Source organism: Globicephala melas, chromosome 2 (genome assembly GCF_963455315.2).
Source record: "Globicephala melas chromosome 2, mGloMel1.2, whole genome shotgun sequence".
Taxonomy (NCBI): domain Eukaryota; kingdom Metazoa; phylum Chordata; class Mammalia; order Artiodactyla; family Delphinidae; genus Globicephala; species Globicephala melas.
This window is the reverse complement of record NC_083315.2, coordinates 39,241,111-39,252,298: the sequence shown is the minus strand read 5'-3', so window position 1 is coordinate 39,252,298 and position 11,188 is coordinate 39,241,111. Positions and strand designations below refer to the sequence as shown.

At 42.5% G+C, this 11,188-nt stretch overlaps 1 protein-coding gene across 4 annotated transcripts in view; it reads right to left on the bottom strand.

Annotated features, from left to right (window-relative positions):
- Positions 1 to 535: 535 nt before the first annotated feature.
- Positions 536 to 11,188, bottom strand: part of NTRK3 (neurotrophic receptor tyrosine kinase 3) — a 386,072-nt gene continuing 375,419 nt past the window's right edge. For 3 of the 4 annotated variants that reach the window (XM_060293879.1, XM_030878684.2, XM_030878685.2), the window contains one exon: positions 536 to 9,919. The gene's annotated coding sequence lies outside the window, so the exon portion shown is untranslated. The remainder of the gene's footprint in view (positions 9,920 to 11,188) is intronic. The other variant, XM_060293880.1, reaches the window with a different exon arrangement.

Genomic DNA, 11,188 nt, shown 5'->3' with positions numbered 1-11,188 from the left:
ATGCTATATTTATATTGGAGATGGATATATACATATATACATGTACATGTGCATATACATACATATGTCCATACATACACACACATATATACATATATATGTATAAAATGTTTTTAAGCAAAAACCAAGAAAAGGGTTTGCCTTCTTGGAGTAATTAACCATTTGAAAGTGAAGAATGGTTGGTTTCCATTAGTGTCATGGTGTTAAACCTCCATCCCCACATTGAACTGCAACACTGATAGATTCCAATGAAGACATGTTGCCTTGGGATGGAAGCGTGAGGGTGAAGAACAGGGTGATGGGTACAGGGCCAAGAGTGAAGGACATGCACAATGGGAGAATGACCTTTGGTGATACCATTAAATCATCCTTTTGTATTAAACATAAATTATTAATACAATTTAAAAAAATAATTTTCTGTTTTCTTTTGAGGTTAGGGAGGAAGGAAGGGTGGGCTGGGGAATAGAGAAAGGGAGGGCACTTGCCTTTTCAACACATCCCTTAATATTAACTGAGAATACATCCCCCTACTCTGGGGCCATCTTACCAAATTTAGAATCCGTCTTTGTGGATTTTTTTTTTTTGCATAAAACACACCTTTACATAAGAACTTTACTTCGATGATAAGCCTCTTCTCCAAAGGCAAATAAAATACAATCATCACTTTAACTAAACTGACTCTCCAAGACTTGCCAGGATGCAAATAAACTTAGCATGGCCAATGGATGTATTTGTTAGAAAGGAAAAGAATGGAAGAAATAGTACCTCAAGGAAGGGGCACTATGAGTAAAACCCAGTTTCACTAAAACCTCAGCCACCCATTTTAAGTCAACGACTTTGGGATCCAAATGATGAGAAGCAAGAATGATCAGCAATTTCCAGTGGCCTGGGAAAAAAAAGAAACAAGCATTGTGGAGGAATATTTTTAAGTCATAAAATAGACCTGAGGAACAATCAATTGAGATTAAAATAAATGATGTAAAATCCAGTTGAGCACACCTCAACTCGGCTGCTGCCAAGGTCTCCACCAATGAATGGTGAGTTGGCAATATTATATCCTTCATTAAACTTTTCCCAAGCCACGCTACATAGTTTCTTTTCTAAACTCTGTAAGATTAACTTGGCCTCAGAACAAGTGCCTAGATGGATCATACGTCCACACGCCATAGACAGCATTGCTCAGCAGTTGCCGTAATCCATCGAACCCTTCAGATGGCTACTATCTTTACACAAACATTGGGAAACACACACAAACCCACGGAATCAGACAAGATATAATCACTTTACATATATTTAATACAGAAAGCTTAGGGAGGGGGTGGAAATCAGTTACAAGAGCACCTAAACTTCATTTGCAAAATTCCTTCAACTAGTGCACTGAAGTAGGTACCAGCTGATTTTCCAGATATTGAAAGTTTGCTGCCCAACCTCAGCCTAAAGATAAAGGGACATGTAATGTCCAGTAGGAAACAAATCAGTGTACATCATTTACACGCAATAAATCCTTCATTTCCCTTGAAATAAGATATGTAAAGTAGCACTTAGTTTAATACAAGTTTTGTTCTGCTTTAGACCTAGCTGTAAAAAGCCATTCATGCAAAAAATTACCTCCAGCTTTAGCTGGATAGTTAAAGGACACTTCTACTGAAAACAAGTCCCTTTCACATAGGGAAGGGGAGCAAATCCCACTCTGGACAGCCCGTGTCGGCTGAGAGTGGAAAATACAAGACTTTGGTGTTTGTAGGGCATTTGCCTTAAGAACCCAGAAGTAGCACTGAGCTCGCCTCTAAGGAGGCAGAGGGCTAGAAGTGCCCTTGGAAATTTTAGGAATTTTGCAGAAAAAGTACTGAGAACCTCTATAGGATTTTTTTCTCTGGCCTGTTCTCTCCTGAGGCTGCCCTGGGCATACCTCCATTTGTAAAGCTGACTACTTCTGTATCTCCATCTCAGACCACCTTCCTCCCTGACCAATGGATCATTTGTTTCCTACCAGTCCATCTACAACTCCTTCCTCTCTGTTTTAAGGGAAAAGAATTTGTTTTATTAAACTCTATTACAGCGGTTGGTCATTCATGTGCATATTCTTTCTAAGCTAGGGTTGCTCTTTGATTTCAATATAAAACAAAGCTCCTCTATTCTAAAGGACTCCAGTAGAGAATTTTTGACCCTGCTCTCCCACCATCCTCACATAAATAATCAAGAGAAACTCTGGCCATGGCCTTTTTTGCATGGCAAGTGTGAGCACTGGAATGAGATGCCTTCAAGAAGACAAGGAATGCAGGGAAAGGATGGATTTTTTTCCTCAGACCCATTCCAAAGTTCCAACTCACAGCTCCATTGAACTCGCTCCTCTGAGATCTGGCTCTGGTTCTACCACCTCACCTAACCTTAGAAAAAATCCTTTATAGTTTTACACTACTAAGTGTTATGAATCATGCTAAGCAACACTGAAGAGAGGGGGAGAAAGTGGAGGAGAGAGTATGGTGGAGTGTTCAAAGCCTTGGACTGGATGGTTCAGAGGCAAGTGAAGTGGAATTTATCTAACATCTGTGAAATAGAAGACAGCATTTAAGGTGAAATCCTCAGTGACTCTCTCGCCTTCCCAGTACAGTGTCCATCCTGACATGAGTGAGGCAAATGCTGCCAGTTAGTTAAGAGAAAGCAATGTTGTCTCTAAAATGACGTCTATGTATGATTGTGCTGTTTGACAACTGTCCCATCACAAAGCAAAGAGACAAAATGTGCTTCTGCTGTGCATTTTCTCAGTGCAACCCTTCAGTCTAGCCTGACCGAGGCCTTAAGGAGCCATTGGCATTTTTACTATGATTGTTTAAGGCTAAGTTAGCTGCTGAACAGCATTCAGGATTGAAGGGTGACTGCTGGCATTCAAAGCTGTGCCCCACTCTGAGTCTTCAAAATGCTAACCACAGCATCACTGGGCCCTTTTCTGTCCCCAGAGCTCATAGCTCCTGCTCAACTCCTGTGAAATACTGCCTCCAAATGCACATGGAGTAAAACATAGACTTGTACTTTGTGGGAAATGTGCAGAAAATTTTTTTTCAAAGTGATTGCCAATAAACTATCCTCCATTTGGGAGTTCACAAGTCCATGGTGCCTTGCGAAGACTTATTGCAGTGGGTCCCTGTGCCAAAGTGTGTCCTCCACTGATGTCTAAGTGTCTTTCTTTCCACTGCTTTGAGCCAAAAGACCTGGGCACATTAGTCCAACACCCATTATTTGTTAGCAGATTGAGAACGTGACACAAACAGGCTTGGAAATTAATAAAAGGTGTAGGCACCTGAACTTAAGAATAAAGTCTTCCAGCTTGAGGTCCCAAAGGATGGAAGTAAAAGAAAAACCCCACCCTTTCTTGACTGGCAGTTCAATCAGGCTAGCAGTCATTGGTTCAATTGAGGGAGGTGTTTGCTGTCCCTGGTGCTGAAAACAGATACCCCAAAATCACTGACAGATGGGAGAAGTGAGAAATTCTGCCTATCAAACTGAAAACTCTTTGAACAGAGGCTGACTTTGGGTGACAGTACTCAAAACGTGTTTTAAAAGCCTATTTTCTTATGCCATTCCAAATGAAAGCAGCCCTAAAGTGACCCTAGTTTTCCTGTAGGACAGAGTTAATGCATTGTCATAATACCAGTGGGGTAGCTCATCCAAACCGCCTCCCCATTCAGGACCTACTGGTATATTCTCTCATATGAGTCAAGGACCCCAAACTCTTAGAAAAGAAGCCTATAAGTGGATGCAGCATTGAGGTCTACAGAAAATGCTTACTGACTGATTCCTTTTCCTGATACCTTTGCAGACATAGGATTGATTTGGTTTGCTAGGACTAAATGTTTCTGAAAGAAGTATTTGGGTAAAAATTTACCATATACTGAAACATGGTTCTCTGAATTCGTCTCCACCCCTAATTTCATTGTCACATTCTGAGAAACTGAGCAGAACTTTTACTATGCTCAAGAGAAAATCTAAACTTGTAAACAACTACTTCCTAATGTTCCCAGCTCCCCTCCCAGCCAACACACACACACACACACACACACACACACACACACAGAGGAAATCTCAGAAAGTAAAACCTACTTGAGAAACGAACGTGATTCTTCCCTTAACAGTACACGAATCTTTGCCAGAGAGAGCAGGGCTACTGTTTTCTCTCAAATTCAAACAGAATTTCTTGTCCCAACTTGCTTTCTTTTCATTTTATTTTGACATACCCTTGAACTCACCTGCCTTGGCCCACATAAATGACCAAGAAAAGTCCTTGATTCTGTAGGGTAACAAAAGATTAACATGCATTGTTTTGGGCTGCTTCCAACTGCAATGGGCTTGGGGGAGCCTTTGCTGTAGACATGAACTATAATCAGTCTTTTCCAGCCTTGGAAAGGAAATAGCCCAATGGTTTCAAGAAAGGCTAAATTCTCAGAGAGAGGGAAGAAAAAAAGCATTAAAACAAGTTCTTGTTGCTCCTGTTAATATATTAAATCAAATTTTCCATATCCGGTGAGTTATTTCTCATATGATACCTCTGAAATCCTTAAATAATCAAGTCTTGTCCCTAAGAAGTTACATAGGGAAATGGCTTGTTCAAGGAAGGCCTTAAACAGTGCTGTGAGGGCGGTCATCTCCTTGGGATTATCAGAATGAATTATGGAACATCACCCTGAACCAGCTTGACTTCTCCAATCTCACATCATAATTTAAAATCCTAGTCATAACCCAGTTTGGACTCTCATTTCAAAGAAAGCTAGAATGCTTTCTGTCTGCTGGACAGCTGCAGGGGGAAAATCACTGGGACAGAGTTTCAGAGCAAAAGTGTTGCTTTTCTAACTAAGAAAAACAAAAATTGAGCCCCAGGTAAAAAGAGAAAAGGGAAGCTGAGATAGTCTGAACTTGAGCAAAAGATTTGTGAATTTCTTGGGATTTCAGTTACTCAGTGTTATTCTGATTTCTCTCTGGAGTAAGAAATTAAAAAAAAAAAAAGGAAGCATGCACAGCATTTAGTCAGTTGCATCACACCTGATCATTTCTTGGAGATCTACAGGAAATCACATTTGAAAGATTCAACATACCAACTAGTCACCATTGCAAATAGTGGTTGGTGTCACAAACAGCTGGGATTTTTTTAAGTGGCTGTAAATGACATCACTGTTGTAACCTTGGCTATCTGGCCTCAGGATGTATTGTCAGGGGTTTCATTTCCAATCAGATGTGTTTCTCGTGGGAATCTCAATCACACCTATTTGTTAGTGCTCAAGGCTACTGGAAATGTGATTTGGCATTTGGTCTTCACTCCAGCGGTTATTTTTTTCCATCTTAAGTTTATTTCCCCATATACAAAATGCTGGCCCCATAATACACGTGATACTGCTTCAGGATCATTATCGCTTTGGTTGCTTTCCTTCAAGATTGGTTTCTCTAGCCAATTTATCAAGGAAGCTTCATAGAGTCCTACTTAAAAAAAAATTACATTTAAATCTACAGAAACTCATGAAAGCAACAATGGATAATACGGAGATAAACACAGCAGGAGATGCCATTTTGCTACAAAACGTTCAGGATTCCAGGCCTGAAAACAAAATCTACCATCATTGCCTTTTCAGTGACAGGGCCAAATGGGTAGAACATCTTCTTTCCACTTTGATTTTTGTAAAGGCGTTTCTGGCCCTCTGTGCTCGATGGCGATTCAAAGAGGAAAATACCAATGACAAAAATCTAGAGGGGGCGTGTAAGGGATGGTGGATGGATGGTAAGCGTTCAGAGTTTCAAGAGCTTTCAAAGAAGAGCTGCAAGAGATGAACTGAACACAAGATGAAAGTGGGGCCGACTTCAGGGTGGGGACGTTTGCAAACTTGTTCTAGGTGAGACCTGGAGAAGCTATCCTTCACTCAGAACTGATCTGAACAACAGATGAGACATAGATTGATCTGCCCCATCACTGCCAACAAAGAAGGCCCCAGGTCTGCAAGTTGCTGCCAGCTGCCCACTGTAGACTAAGGACTCTTGCACATTGGCCCAGAGAACTGAAGTGACTTGGGCACAGTCACTCAAGCGACACCCAGTGAAGCCAGCTGACTTCCTGCCCGGTGCTCTGTTCTTGTCCTCTGGGACGTTGAACTTTCCCAAGGAAAGTCTAACCCTTCCCCTTCATGTTCCCATTCTATTTGAATGTTTGTGTTTGATATCTCATTGTTTCAGCCCCAGGATAGGTTCAGTAATCTGCTTGAACCAACTTACATTTATATTTATACTTAATATGTACTACAGGTCCCAAATCAGTGCTTCTCCCCCACCCCGAAAAATTAAGTAAGTAAAATCTGCATCAAGGTTCAGTTTGGTTTTGTGTTTCTGAGAAAACAAGTCCAGCCTTTAAATATGAAGGCTCTGAAAACTCAGGATTTAGTTGCCCTTGAAAAGGCCCTAATTTCATAAATGATCAAAAAGTGCAAAAAGGTAGAAAGTCAAAGACTGTGTGCTGATCAGAAAAGGTGAGCCATAGTAAGCTCTAGAAACCACAGCTTGGTGCACACTTGTCTGCACATCCATACGCGTGGAGATGGGTGGGAGAAACACAAATGGGGCACACTGCTTGTTGGACCTTTTGGGACCTTCGGGGAGTGTAGAGGCATTTGTGTGTGTATGTGTGTGCATGCAAACAAGTATAATCTAAGTAATAAAATAGAAAGATGAATGTAGTTTGTCCTATGTGAGCTTGAGCACCCAGCACAAAATACAACACTGATAACTGCTTTTAAATAAAGTTATCAGGTTTGCCTCTTTATGGTTGTGACATCACTTGGCCCAGAAATCCATTTTTCCAGTCAATAAACACAATGTCCTTGACTGGCAACTTTCATTTCTCCTGAAGTAATATCTAAGAGAATACAAGGAGATTCTTGTTACTCATATTAAAGACAAGAGGCAAAGTAGGAAAAACAATTTCAGGGAGAAACAGACATCAGTAAAACCCCAGGGAAATTTGTGGTGGATGCATCTAAGCTAAAGGACTTTTCTCAAGACTTTTTGATGTGATGAATGGCCCCAGTTTGTAGAGAAGTTGTGATTTCAGCTTTGAGGTTTCTGCCAGTCGCTGCACCTCTGTGTGGTTCCATAGTGTGAATTAGAAGGGGTCTGGATCATTCTGGAGCCCACCACCCCATAAGGAGAAAGCTGGCAAGCTGGAGCTTAGGGGACAGCTGCATTCTTTGTAACAACAAGGGGAAAAAGGAGCTGGGCTGTCTCTTTTGTTAGGACCATAGGAAACTTCTACTCAGACATAGGGCAAGCCCTTTGTCCATCAGAACCCACTGTCCCCACCTGACCACCGGGCTGCAGTCAGGACCTGTTACATCTGAACCTGGAAACGCTGGAGGACCGGAAAGCCCACAGCAGGGCTCACGGACACGGGGCACACTAACTCTTTATAAACCATTTCACTTTGTGCAGCATAAAGGTACACGGCAAAGCTGTTTGTCATCAGTAGAGTGGCTTTCGTGCCTTGATTTGTAGTCCCCTCGGGGGAAAACCAATACGATGACAAACACGTCACTCTGAGCACAAAGCCTGTTTCAGCACCGTGGTCAGAGAGAGGTCAAAACTCCTTCTCCTGGGGTCAGAGCCCAGATGCAGAGAAGAGTGGGTGCGGAGTGAAGGCAGGGGGTGTGGCTGATGGGATTCCAGATGCGATTTGCAGAGATCCACCGCATGCATCTCAATGAGCTCTGCAGTAAACTTCACTGCACAAAGGTTAATCTAGATGTCAACGTTGTCTGACAGCACTGAAATTACTCCAGGGCAGGGCTCCTTCAGAAGTCTTAATATAACAGTCATTTCCATCCTGCCTGCAGGAAATGAAAGTTTCCTGCTTTGTGTGCCGAATCATTCAGTGCCAATTTTCTCCGTTTGAAGTCCAACTGTTTGTGGTCCCGGGATTCACCTCGTATCAAGACCTTCATGAAGTTTAAGAAACTGGATTGTCAGTCCTATGGAAGCAGGAGGATAGGAGTCGAAAGAAAAAGGAAAAAAAGGACAGAAATGAAAGACAAGCTTCTTTACTGAGATTTACTTCTCTACTGTGGAAAGCAGTCATCAAATCATCTGGACCAGGTTTATTTATTCACTCCGAACGTGAGCTCAGAGGCATCAAGTAATGTCGGGAAGCTGTTAAATGGAGATGGAACATAAACTCTTCTCCAAGAGAAAACAAAAGATGTCAGGAAGCTATTCATTTGAGTATGTCCTACCTGTTAACATATTACAAAATTTGTTTTTATGACTCCTATGTACTCTTTTTTTTTTTTTTTTGCGGTATGCAGGCCTCTTACTGTTGTGGCCTCTCCTGTTGCGGAGCACAGGCTCTGGACGCGCAGGCTCAGCGGCCATGGCTCACGGGCCCAGCTGCTCCGCGGCATGTGAGATCTTCCCGGACCGGGGCACGAACCCGTGTCCCCTGCATTGGCAGGCAGACTCTCAACCACTGCGCCACCAGGGAAGCCCCCATGTACTCTTCTTAAAAGAAGGAAAAGCTACCAGACTTAGCTTAGGCACTCATATTTCTCACTGGGCTTTAGAGATGTTGCATCCATAAGAATGTCAGAGTAGACCATGGTTAGTGGCTGTCCAGGCTCTCAGTCTACCTTCGGACGTTCAGGAAGGATACATAAATTTGTCACAGTATAAACTGAGAAGAAACCAACTTCTCTCGTGAGATGTTAAACTGAAAAACAAGACTTGAGTGACAAGGCGTTTCTCAGAAGGAGAATCCAACAGGCCTTTCCCCAACTACACTATCTTGACACATCTTCTATTAGAAACTTCTAGATTTGTTGGCCATAAGTATCTCTTGCAAGCTACAAGCTTGGGCCATGGCACTGCACACAAAGCATCGTTTACCTTGGTGATTCGGAAAAATTAATAGAGCTCACTGTCCTGCCTCTGTAGGATGGGAAATAGCCCAGCTCACTGGCTTAAGACACCATCCATACTGCAAATATCAGACCAGGTCTTGTTATAAATTTGGAACTTGGTCAGTTAAAGATGAAGGGGAATCTGATTTTCTTATTTTGCCCAAGAATTCCAAGTACTTTGAGAGAGGCCCCCAATCCCCTTGGATCTCCTCGTGAAACAGAAAAGTGTCTATGTTGGCATACCAAGACTTGGGCCAGAGGATCTCTTGTTGCAAAGTACAGAATGTGTTTAGACAGTCAACAGAACTATGATTAGGAGGAATGCACTAGGAAAACAGAGACTGTCAAAAGCCAAGACACAGAACCTTAGGGTGAAACAGCTTATGTTCACAGCAAAAGTCCTAGTACCCAATGCAGGCCTTCAGATATTCACCACATCTCCCACAGTCAGCAATGCCTTTCAGAAAGAGTAAACAATGATCGTCATCTCACATTCTCTCTGTCCCGTCCCTCCTAGGCGCTGGTTTCACCTGCAGTGCTGGTGATTTCAATAGCAACCCCGAAATGGGATGTGATGTGGTAGAAACGGTTAGCTCTTGTGTGATCTATCAACCAGGAAGAGTGATTTTCAGATGCTCAGAATGTTGTCATCAGCATAATTTAATTCAGGGAGCACCAAATGATGAAACTTTACAAGATGCCAGATTTCCCATCAGGACCTTTCTGAATATCTTAGGCCAGTCCATCTCTGGATTTCTCATCCCTGAGAAATGTAAGGGTCAAAGAGATGAAGAATGATGGAATCAATTTGCTGACTCCAAGGGGAACTTCAATGAAGCCATCCCAATTAAATATATAGATATAAGCATACAATGTATATAGGCCTATACTCTCCTTATGATGACATTCCCGGTGATGTTATGCATCCCAAAACATGTTCCGAAGCCTATATTGATATATTAATGATGATACAAAAACTTGGAATCTTCCTTTGAAACCTAGTAAGTGTTGGCCAAAAAAAAAAGAAAGAAAGAAATGGTATCAAAGAAGATATTGGTGCTCCAGTAACCAAAAACATAGTGGCTACGGCAGCATTTTTGGCTCTCAGGCAAATGGCATGGAGTATTCTAGCAGGCTGGCTCTCACCCAAAGTTGACAATAGACATCCCAGGGACATTAGAGGGCAGCTGTCTAGACTGCCAACACACACGGGCTCATGGGACAAACATCTATAGATGTTTCTCTGCTCCAGACTCTGAGCAAAGCACAAGAAAGACCCCAGATCTCAAGACTGTCCATTGGAATAACCGTACCTCGAGTCAAAATAATACTGCTGCTGTTGGGTTTGGAAACGTGCGGCAAAGAAGCCGCTCATCACTCCTGAATGGAGAAGAACTTTAGTGAATGGTCTGCACCTTAAAATGCTGTCCTCTTTCCAACATCCTAGCTCCTCACAATAGCAGGTGAAGGTAAAAATCTCTTGGATTTTGACCCAGAGTGCAGATTGCCAGTGGCCTGTCTGGGCAGTAGGCAGGCCCGTCTCCACATCTTGGAATAGTTTCTGTCAACTTTGGGTATGTTGGTGTTGAATGGAGTAGGATGGCCAGTTGAGGAGGACAGGCTGCTGACAGTCAGTCAAGGGGCCGGATGGCAGCCTCCCTGAAGAGCATGAAAATCGGGTCCTGGACTTGTCTGCCTGGCCTCCCTCCACCAACAGCCCTTAAATCTAACAGTCACTGAGCCTTTCTCGTTTGCCTTCTATAATCAATTTCTTACCATTGATAACTGTCCCTCATCCCCATCGTTAACGACCTTTTATTTTCTCTTATTTCTAACAAGTAAGTTTAAAAAAACAAAAAAGTGAGACCAGAACATAATATTTTTTAACTGAAAGGAACCTTAAAGATATCTATTTCCACCTTCTAAATGTCTCAGATGAGAAATCTGATAATCTGAAAAGTTAGCTGACTTGGCCAATGCCACCTGAGTAACTAGAGCAAAGCCAGGAATTTCGATGGTCTTTCCACCACTCCATGTTGCCACCTAACTTCCCATGTATCCTGCACTCTCCAGGCATGACTGACCCCTTTTGCTTCTGAGTTGAGTCTCGTGCAACCCCAGAAACCTGCAGTCTGCTCTCCCATTGGTGTTGATTTCTGTAGTATTTAGCACCAAAAATACATGCACTGGTGTAGTCTGCAAAGTAAGCATCACCAGAGAAAAAGAGTCATGTTCAACCTGAACCCCGAGGGACCAAGGATCCTTTG